This window comes from Gymnodraco acuticeps, unplaced genomic scaffold, assembly GCF_902827175.1.
Source record: "Gymnodraco acuticeps unplaced genomic scaffold, fGymAcu1.1, whole genome shotgun sequence".
Taxonomy (NCBI): domain Eukaryota; kingdom Metazoa; phylum Chordata; class Actinopteri; order Perciformes; family Bathydraconidae; genus Gymnodraco; species Gymnodraco acuticeps.
Genome location: NW_022990044.1, coordinates 129741 through 139089, shown reverse-complemented (window position 1 = coordinate 139089; position 9349 = coordinate 129741). Strand labels below are relative to the sequence as shown.

At 46.5% G+C, this 9349-nt stretch overlaps 1 long non-coding RNA gene across 1 annotated transcript; it reads right to left on the bottom strand.

Moving 5' to 3' along the window:
- Positions 1-204: 204 nt before the first annotated feature.
- LOC117545665 lies at positions 205-4043 on the bottom strand. The gene is made up of 3 exons (XR_004568875.1): positions 4007-4043; positions 3562-3797; positions 205-837 (listed from the first exon to the last, which is right to left on the bottom strand). It is a non-coding gene; the product is annotated as an uncharacterized LOC117545665 (long non-coding RNA).
- Between the last annotated feature and the right edge of the window lie 5306 nt (positions 4044-9349).

The following is a 9349-nucleotide window of genomic DNA, read 5'->3' as shown; positions in this document are numbered from 1 at the left end:
AATTGTTTTAGGAGGCAATCCCTCAATCATGTGTTCTGAATGACAACAAAATGTGATTTCAATATTTTGTTTTTGATATATATTGTTTGTCACATTTCATATATGTAAATACATATACAATTGTATTTAAAAAGACAATAAAGTGAAGTGATTTGTGTAATGAATAGTAAATCAGTGCATTTGTAAGAAATCATCAACGCATTATAATTTGCTATTTACCATTTATTCAAACAAAACACTAGCGTGTGTCAGGCAACACGGGATTACGGTGTGCTCACCCAGCTTAATCACAGCTACCTGCACAGGTGTCATCATCTTGTCGTATTTCACCCATTTCTTGACCAGTGCTTTGTTCTGATAGTTTGACAGCATACATGCTACTGCAAACAGTTGGTTGATGTTGTAGGCATGGGACAGGAGGATGACACCATCAAAAAGTTTGTTCTCTTTTATCCTCCTAATGACACGCTCCACATGAACCCTCAGTCTGGCAATGGCCTGTGTCTCCCTCACCTGATAGGCTGGCATTTGCTTCTGCTTTGACAGAAAAGGTGGGCAGTACACTTTGCATTTGCAGCAATCGCTGATCAGGAAGCCCTTATCTACCATCACTGCCATGTTTTCAGTCAACAACGCAGCTATTCCAGATTGTTTGAAAATCTCCTTGTCGCTGACAGAACCACCATACAGACTGGAAACAAATGTCACTGCGCCATGTGGGGCTATGCCAACCAGGGCTTTCATGGTGCAGTGAGATTTGTATGTAGAATACATTTAACTTTGGAGGAGGAGTGAGGATGGTGTTTGACACCTCAGCTCTGTGCAATCCAGGATCACCTGTCCATCCATCCATCTTCTCCCGCTTATCCGTGGTCGGGTCGCGGGGGTAGCAGTTCCAGCAGAGAGCCCCAAACTTTCTTTTCCCTGGCGACATCAACCAGCTCTGACTGGGGGATCCCAAGGGCGCCCAGGCCAGCGAAGAGATATAATCCCTCCACCTGGTCCTAGGTCTACCCCTTGGTCTCTTCCCAGCTGGACGTGCCTGGAACACCTCCCTAGGGAGGCGCCCAGGTGGCATCCTAACTAGGTGCCCGAACCACCTCAACTGGCTCCTTTCGACGCGAAGGAGGAGCGGCTCAACTCCGAGTCCCTCCCTGATGACCGAACTTCTCACCTTATCCCTAAGGGAGACACCAGCCACCCTGCGGAGAAAACCCATCTCGGCCGCTTGTATCCGCGATCTCGTTCTTTCGGTCATGACCCATCCTTCATGACCATAGGTGAGGGTAGGAACGAAAATGGCCCGGAAGACTGAGAGCTTTGCCTTCTGGCTCAGCTCCCTTTTCGTCACAACGGTGCGGTAAAGCGACTGCAGTACCGCTCCCGCTGCTCCGATTCTCCGGCCCATCTCACGCTCCATTGTTCCCTCACTCGAGAACAAGACCCCGAGATACTTGAACTCCTTCACTTGGGGTAAGGACTCATTCCCTACCTGGAGTGGACAGTCCATCGGTTTCCTGCTGAGAACCATGGCCTCAGATTTGGAGGTGCTGATCCTCATCCCAGCCGCTTCACACTCGGTTGCGAACCGATCCAGTGAGTGCAGAAGGTCGCAGACCGATGAAGCCATTAGAACCACATCATCTGCAAAAAGCAGTGGTGCAATCCTTAGTCCACCGAACTGCAGACCCCCTCCCCCATGACTACGCCTCGAAATCCGATCCATGTATATTAAAAGGGATTGGTGACAAAGCGCAGCCCTGGCGGAGGCCAACCCTCACCGGAAATGGGTCCGACTTACTGCCGAGGACCCGGACACAGCTCTCGCTTTGGGAGTACAGAGATTGGATGGCCCTGAGTAGAGACCCCCTCACCCCATACTCCCGCAGCACCTCCCACAGTAACTCCCTGGGAACTCGGTCATACGCCTTCTCCAAGTCTACAAAACACATGTAGACCGGATAAGCGTATTCCCAGGCCCCCTCCAGGATCCTTGCGAGAGTAAAAAGCTGATCCGTCGTTCCACGACCAGGACGGAATCCGCATTGTTCCTCCTCAATCTGAGGTTCGACAATCGGCCTGACCCTCCTTTCGAGTACCTTAGAGTAAACTTTCCCGGGGAGGCTGAGTAGTGTGATGCCTCTGTAATTGGCACACACCCTCTGATCCCCCTTTTTAAAAAGGGGGACCACCACCCCGGTCTGCCACTCCTTCGGTACTGTTTCCGACTTCCACGCAACGTTGATGAGACGTGTCAACCATGACAGTCCCTCAACACCCAGAGCCTTCAGCATTTCCGGGCGGATCTCATCCACCCCCGGGGCTTTGCCACTGTGGAGTTGTTTGACGACCTCAGTGACCTCCCCCCGGGAGATTGGTGTTGATCCCCCGTCATACTCCAGCTCTGCCTCTAACATAGAGGGCGGAGTTGTCGGGTTCAGGAGTTCCTCAAAGTGTTCCTTCCAACGCCCTAACACTCCATCAGTTGAGGTCAACAACGTCCCATCCTTACTGTACACAGCTTGGATGGTTCCCTGCTTCCCCCTCCTGAGGTGTCGGACAGTTTTCCAGAACAACTTTGGTGCCGCCCGAAAGTCCTTCTCCATGTCTTCTCCGAACTTCTCCCACACCCGCTGCTTTGCCTCGGCCACGGATGAGGCTGCTGCCCTTCGGGCCTGTCGGTACCTTGCAACTGCCTCGGGAGTCCCCCGGGAAACAAATCCCTGAAGGCCTCCTTCTTCAGTCGGACGGCTTCCCTGACCACCGGTGTCCACCAGGAGGTTCGAGGGTTACCGCCCCTTGAGGCACCTAGGACCTTGAGACCACAGCTCCCCGCCGCGGCTTCGGCAATAGAGGCTTTGAACACCGACCACTCTGGTTCAATGTCCCCAACCTCCACAGGAATGCCCGAAAAGCTCCGCCGGAGGTGTGAGTTGAAGGCCTCCTGAACTTGGGCCTCCTCCAGACGTTCCCAGTTCACCCGAACTACACGTTTGGGCTTACCAGGTCTATCCAGAGGCTTCCCCCGCCACTCGACCCAACTCACCACCAGATGGTGATCAGTTGACAACTCCGCCCCTCTCTTTACCCGAGTGTCCAAAACATACGGCCTCAGGTCCGATGATACGATAACGAAATCGATCATGGACCTTCTGCCTAGGGTGCTCTGGTACCACGTACACTTATGAGCATCCTTATGTTCGAACATGGTGTTTGTTATGGCCAATCCATGACTAGCACAGAAGTCCAGTAACAAACCACCACTCCGGTTCAGATCAGGGGGGCCGTTCCTCCCAATCACGCCCCTCCAAGTGTCTCCATCATTGCCCACATGTGCGTTGAAGTCTCCCAGCAAGATTAAAGAGTCCCCTTCAGGAGCCCCATACAGGACTCTTTCCAGGGTCTCCAAGAAGGCCGTATACTCTGAACTGCTGTTGGGTGCATAAGCACACACAACAGTCAGAGTTTTTCCCCCCCATAACCCGCAGGCGTAGGGAGGCGACCCTCTCGTCCACTGGGGTAAACTCCAACAACGAAGCACCTAACCGGGGTTAGGATCACCTGTGTGTCTGGGAATCTTTGAATGCCTCTGGGAGGTGGGCTTGAACTTCTGCAGGTGTAAGCCAGATGCACTGTGACCCCAATAAAGTTGTAAGAAAACTCGTCCATGTTGCAATGATGCGGCTCACAGTGGACTGGTGTACGTTGAAGCGGTTTGCAAGGTCCCTCTCTTTCAAACCCACCGACAGGAAGCAGAGAAAAAGGAAGAACTCGTCAATTGGCTGAAGCAGCTGTCTCTGGAAGATAAACAAAAAAAAGGGTACTATATTAATGTCATGAGTGTAGCACACCATGGGAAAAACATTAAGTTGTTTTAGTTCTCTGATGTATTCAAAAAGGATTGAGTACTATAGCCTTTTAGCCTACACGAAAGCAATGAAATGTTGGAGAAACATTTTCCCTTCAGTTTGTGTTTAGATTGCGTGTTAAAAGAAACGTAGCCTACCGTTGATGGACGTGCGTGTGTAACCACTTCTTCACTCTTGGCAGCTGATATCGCTCTTGTAACACGAACCATTTTATAAATGGAAGGCTCAATCAAAAACCAGAAGGCCATCAGGTGGTTATAGCTCGGGAATCTGTACACAAAAGACACATGTCAGTCATTAATTGACTCATTAACTGTAACACATGGGCTAATGCTTTCCTCTTGTTTGCTATAATACATTACAATTCAAATAGACTGATTAAGAAGGCACTTGGTGCAGGTATAGTAATAAGCAGAACATGTAACAACTACATTAAAGCAGCAGATAATAATCTAAAACATACAGGGAACATTTTACACAGAATGACTACTTTTACTCTTCATTCTTAAGTGTGCAACTGGGAGAAACGCAGTGGATATTGACATGTACTTTTACTTTGGTAAGGTTTTGAAGATTTCCACTTGTAGTAAAGTATTATCAGTATGTTGTTAGTATTAGTATGTTTTACTCCACCACATTTAGTTAACCTTCATAGTTTCTAGTTACTTATGAAAACATGATTTATGATTCTACATGTTCAGTTCAGGAGTATTTTCAAACCATAGTATTTGTACTTATACTTCAGTTAAGTTGAGTAGCCTACTTATTCCAACACTGCATGCAAATAGTCAGCAGTCAAACGGCAGGTAAACAGGATTCTTTATAAGCTAACCCATCTCAAAAACTTGGATAGAATTTAGCCAAAACATTACCTGGTATAGAATCGGATGTTGTCGTCGGAGCCAGCAAACCGCTGTAAGCAAAACTCTCGCTGGACTCTTAACTCCTGCAGTTGCTTCTGCAGATCCTCCAATGTTTTGGAGTTGTCTTCTGTAGCTTGAGAGGACATGTCCAGTGAAGCTGGTTCAGGGGTTGAGCAGTAATCATGGTCACGGACATCGATGTGCTCTTCTGCTCCTCCCGAGAGAGACTGGTTCAGTGGGCCGCTCCCTTCTCTCCCAAACACTAGCCCGCGGTGTTTGAGCAGTGAAGTGATTCCACTCAAACAGAGTTGGGACAGCACCTTTCACAAGCCTCCTACGGCCATCAAGGGTTTTTGGCTCTATTAGTTGATCCGTAGCGAAGTGACGACTGCAGACCTTGGAGTGAGAGGAGATTGTAAAGTTATCGCGTCGTATTTTAACCAGCCACTGTTTTCGCAGCTCGAGTTCGGTCGGAAAGCCATGGAAACTTAGGACGCCGTTGAATTTAGCTGACGCCGTACAAAGTGGGACACAGCAGTGCTCGGAGTAGTTATTTACTTGTCTTTGCAAATGCTCAGTTTTGAAAATCTTCCGTCGACTCATATTTAAACCACAGATTTAAACAGTAAAACATTTGTGGACGCTCAGCTACGCAGACCAGAAGCAACCCGGAAGCGTCCGAGCAGTATAACGGCTAAGGCGGAAGTACGTCTCAGATCCTAGTGCATGTAGCCTATTCTCTAAATGAAAGGAAAGGAGGTTTCAAACTTCCTTTATAACCTCCTTTAGCTTAGGAACCACTGGACCTCCCTTGACGAAAGGAGAGGAGAAAATGCTGCCCCACAATGCATTGCAGCCGCAGCATTTGCCGTCACTCAACAGTCGGCCGTTCACGGAAACAACCGATTATGACCGAGAAATTATATCATGAAAGTTACGGTGCTTATTAAGCATTTTAAAACGTATGTGGTAAGTTGCCAAAGTGCTTTGTTTTGAACGTTCATCAGTATTATAATCAAAAAGAGAAATATGAACGTTAGTTTTTTACTGAAATGATCAAATAAAGTCAACATTTCACAGTCTTTACTGAGCTGTGTGGAGTTTGTTCAACTTTTAAAAGATGTTTGAATGGTGATATACACAGTGATAGATGTTAAGGACTAACGTTTATAATAAATACATCTGTATTGATTTTAAGATATTTTCATAGTTCATGCAATCATACGTTTTGGGATCATTTGTATTAATGTGGACCGGAGGGAGAGGGTGACGACTCGAGCATAAGTTTCACTTTCCTTTTTTATTTCAATTCCAACTTTGGTCCTGAAGAATATGTTTCTCTGTTGTCCACGTTCATAAAGCATAAAACAACAGCGTCAGAGCACGGTGCAGAGTCTCTAGATGAGTTTACAGTAGTCCCTCGTTCTTATTAAACATCCATGTTGTAGTTCGCTGTATAGAAAACTGTAGTTTCCATAGTTTCCCCACAGCAGCAGACGCACACAATGACGTCCGCTGGCTCATCATAAACACGTCGGATAGTGAAAGTGCATTCGGATTCTCTAAAGTACCGCGGTCTCTTCTCCTAAATCCTTTTGAATTCTCCTATCCACTATCCCTTAACCCCATGACGTTTCATTCAGAGGTCAAGGAATAGGAGATAGGGTTAGAATTTAGGAGCTGATTTTTGGATTATCGGAACGCAACCCTGGTGTGCTCTCTCTCTCGCACATACAAAATGTCCACACACACACACACACACACACAACACACACACACACACACACACACACACACACCAACACACACAAACACCACACACCACACACACCACACACACACCACACACACACACAACCCACACACACACACACACAAATACTTTATTTGGTTCCACAAATTATATTACATAAGACAGGGAATCAAATATATCGGGGCCAAGCAGCACAGAACACTTAGGGGAACACATAGCACCTCCTTCTCCACACGGCTAAGCTGCCAATAATAGCTGAAACAGAGCAATATTTGGCAATTTGTTTGGCTTTTCTCTTTGACATTCCAGCAATTCTCAGACCAATCACGGTGCATTTATATACATGGCCAAGACTTCCGAATATAAGTATGCTGTATCTACACTTGTACCCAAAGCTGGTTATCACATCGAGCAGGGTTGGTATTTGATATACTTGTCCTGGAAAGCCTGGTCCATGTACAGGTCAAAGGCACAGCCTACTTCTAATATTAGCACCTCCCTTGTGGTTGGTGTCAACAAAAACAACATCAGGTGTATTGGGATGTTAGCAAAGACATCATTGGTAAATCCAAACCATTCTGGTAGCCACTCTAGCGTGCTTGTACATTGCTGCGCTAGATGGTAAGATGTTTCGTACCGCATACAGACACAATGTCCCACAATACGGTCATGACGGGCTATGTACAGGCGTTTGTATGCATTACATCCATTTGTTATGTGTGCAATGGATTCTAGGTGTTGTTGTGAATCCTGATGGTTTAAACAGAATGGAGTGTGAATGCGAGGGTACCAGGTGGACATATTGTACTTAGTGGGTAATACCTGCAGTCTTGCTTTGATGGTAAATGTCAGAACATCCTCACCAACAGCGGCGTTCTTAAACACTGAGTGTGAGACTGAAGTGGTTCAGCAAACCCCAAACAGGCTAGTTTTCCCTGTAGTCTGAGTCCACACAGTGCTGCCTGATCTCAGACTGCTTCCATGCTGAGCAGAACCCTCCTTGCAGAGTCCTCTGTGCAGTTCCACAGTCTCTTCCTTGAGGTGTTGTGATGTCGGCCTTCACAACCCACACTGGGGTCTGTGATCAGTTCATCAGAGACAGGTGACTTCAGTCTGTGTGTTTGAGTCTTGTCCATTTCAGCTGGACTCCAGTCCGATTGCAGAGAGGTCATTGAGATCTGGCCAGTCAGACCAGACCCCCGAAGCCCCTGGCCTGAGAGTCCAGTTTCCCAGAGTCTTTCCTCCTGAAGCCGAGGAAGGTTGTTCTGGTCTGCGCTGGCCAAGGGGATCTTCCTTCTGTGTAGATCCAGCAGGAGAGAGGCCCTGGCCATTTCTCTATACGGTGACATCATCATTGTTAAGCATGTGGATCAGGTGGGCTAGCCTGGTGGCTATGTAGGTCCACTCGACAGTGGGGACTCCCAGCCCCCCCCTCTCCACATGGGAGAAAGAAGATGATGCCCGGTGTACAACACACACACACACACCACACCACACACACCAAAGCACCACACGACACTACAACCCCACACACAACACGACTACCACCACACACACACAGCACCGCACACACACACACACAACCCACACACACACACACACACACATGCACACATCACACCACACACACACCACACTACACACACACACACACAAACCTACACACACACACACACACACACACACACACACACAACCACACCACACACACACACACACACGCATTAATGAAACACAGAGACCCTCCTGGTCTCTCGCGCCCCCCCTGGCCAGGCCTCTGCCGCCCCCCCACTTTGAGAACCCAACTGCGTCTAAATGTGGACGAATCACAAATCACAACAGACATGAATTTAATTTTTTTTTCGGACGGTAGCCTCCTGCGATTTTTTTTTAGTTAACTATCTGACATCACATACCAAGTTCACAGTTTTTTTTTTATAATTAAACAATTCAAAAAATAATTTATGTTGTTAAATGTATATAAATAATAACAAAACGTGTTTATTGAGGGAGGAGGGCCGGAATGTCAATGGGAGGGGCCCTGAGCCACGATTAAACGTGACGGTGATAGTATAAAACCATGCTCGTATCTACAACCTATAGAAATGCAAAACGGCGTCAGTTTAGACGTAATTCTATCCTCCTGCTTACCTCTCTTGCATCATTTATGAGAAAACATTTCATAACATTAGCACAACATATTAGAGGTGGTTTTAAATAACATATCCGTATTTATTTATTTCTCCAAGTTAGCCTATGTTTTTGTGTGCACTGAGGAGTCTCAAACAGGCGTTTGTTTAATCATTTTAAGATTGGCTTTAATCAATGTTTGAAAATGAATTCATCATATATGATAAATGAGAGGTAACATTTTATTTATGGTATTATTTCCACATATTTCTCTCCATTCTTCCTTCTGCCAACGGTGTCGCAGTTTCTCGTCTCTCCCGTTTTTGTGCTTAGTGCGCACGCATGGGTTAGAGTTTGCGTGGAGGACCGTACGTTTTCCCGCCAAGTTAGTATTTTATAAATCACAAACATTGCGTAGAAACTGGCGTACATATCCCTTTATAAATGAGGCCCCTGGAGCCTCTTCAACTTTTAATCTCAAAAGGAACAGGGTTTTATCTACACTTTTCTTAAAAACACGAAAGAAACTGATTTGAAAAGGGCAATAATAAACATGATCTAATAAAATATAAGAAACATAGCCATAGGACTTCAAAACAGTCGTATGCAAATATGGGATACTTTGCAAAACAAATCACAAAGAAATGACTGAATTGGACACCACCCCTCTAAAACTATGATGAAGATAAGTATATGAGGGATATGGGGATAAAAGTAAAGCCTTACACAGCGGC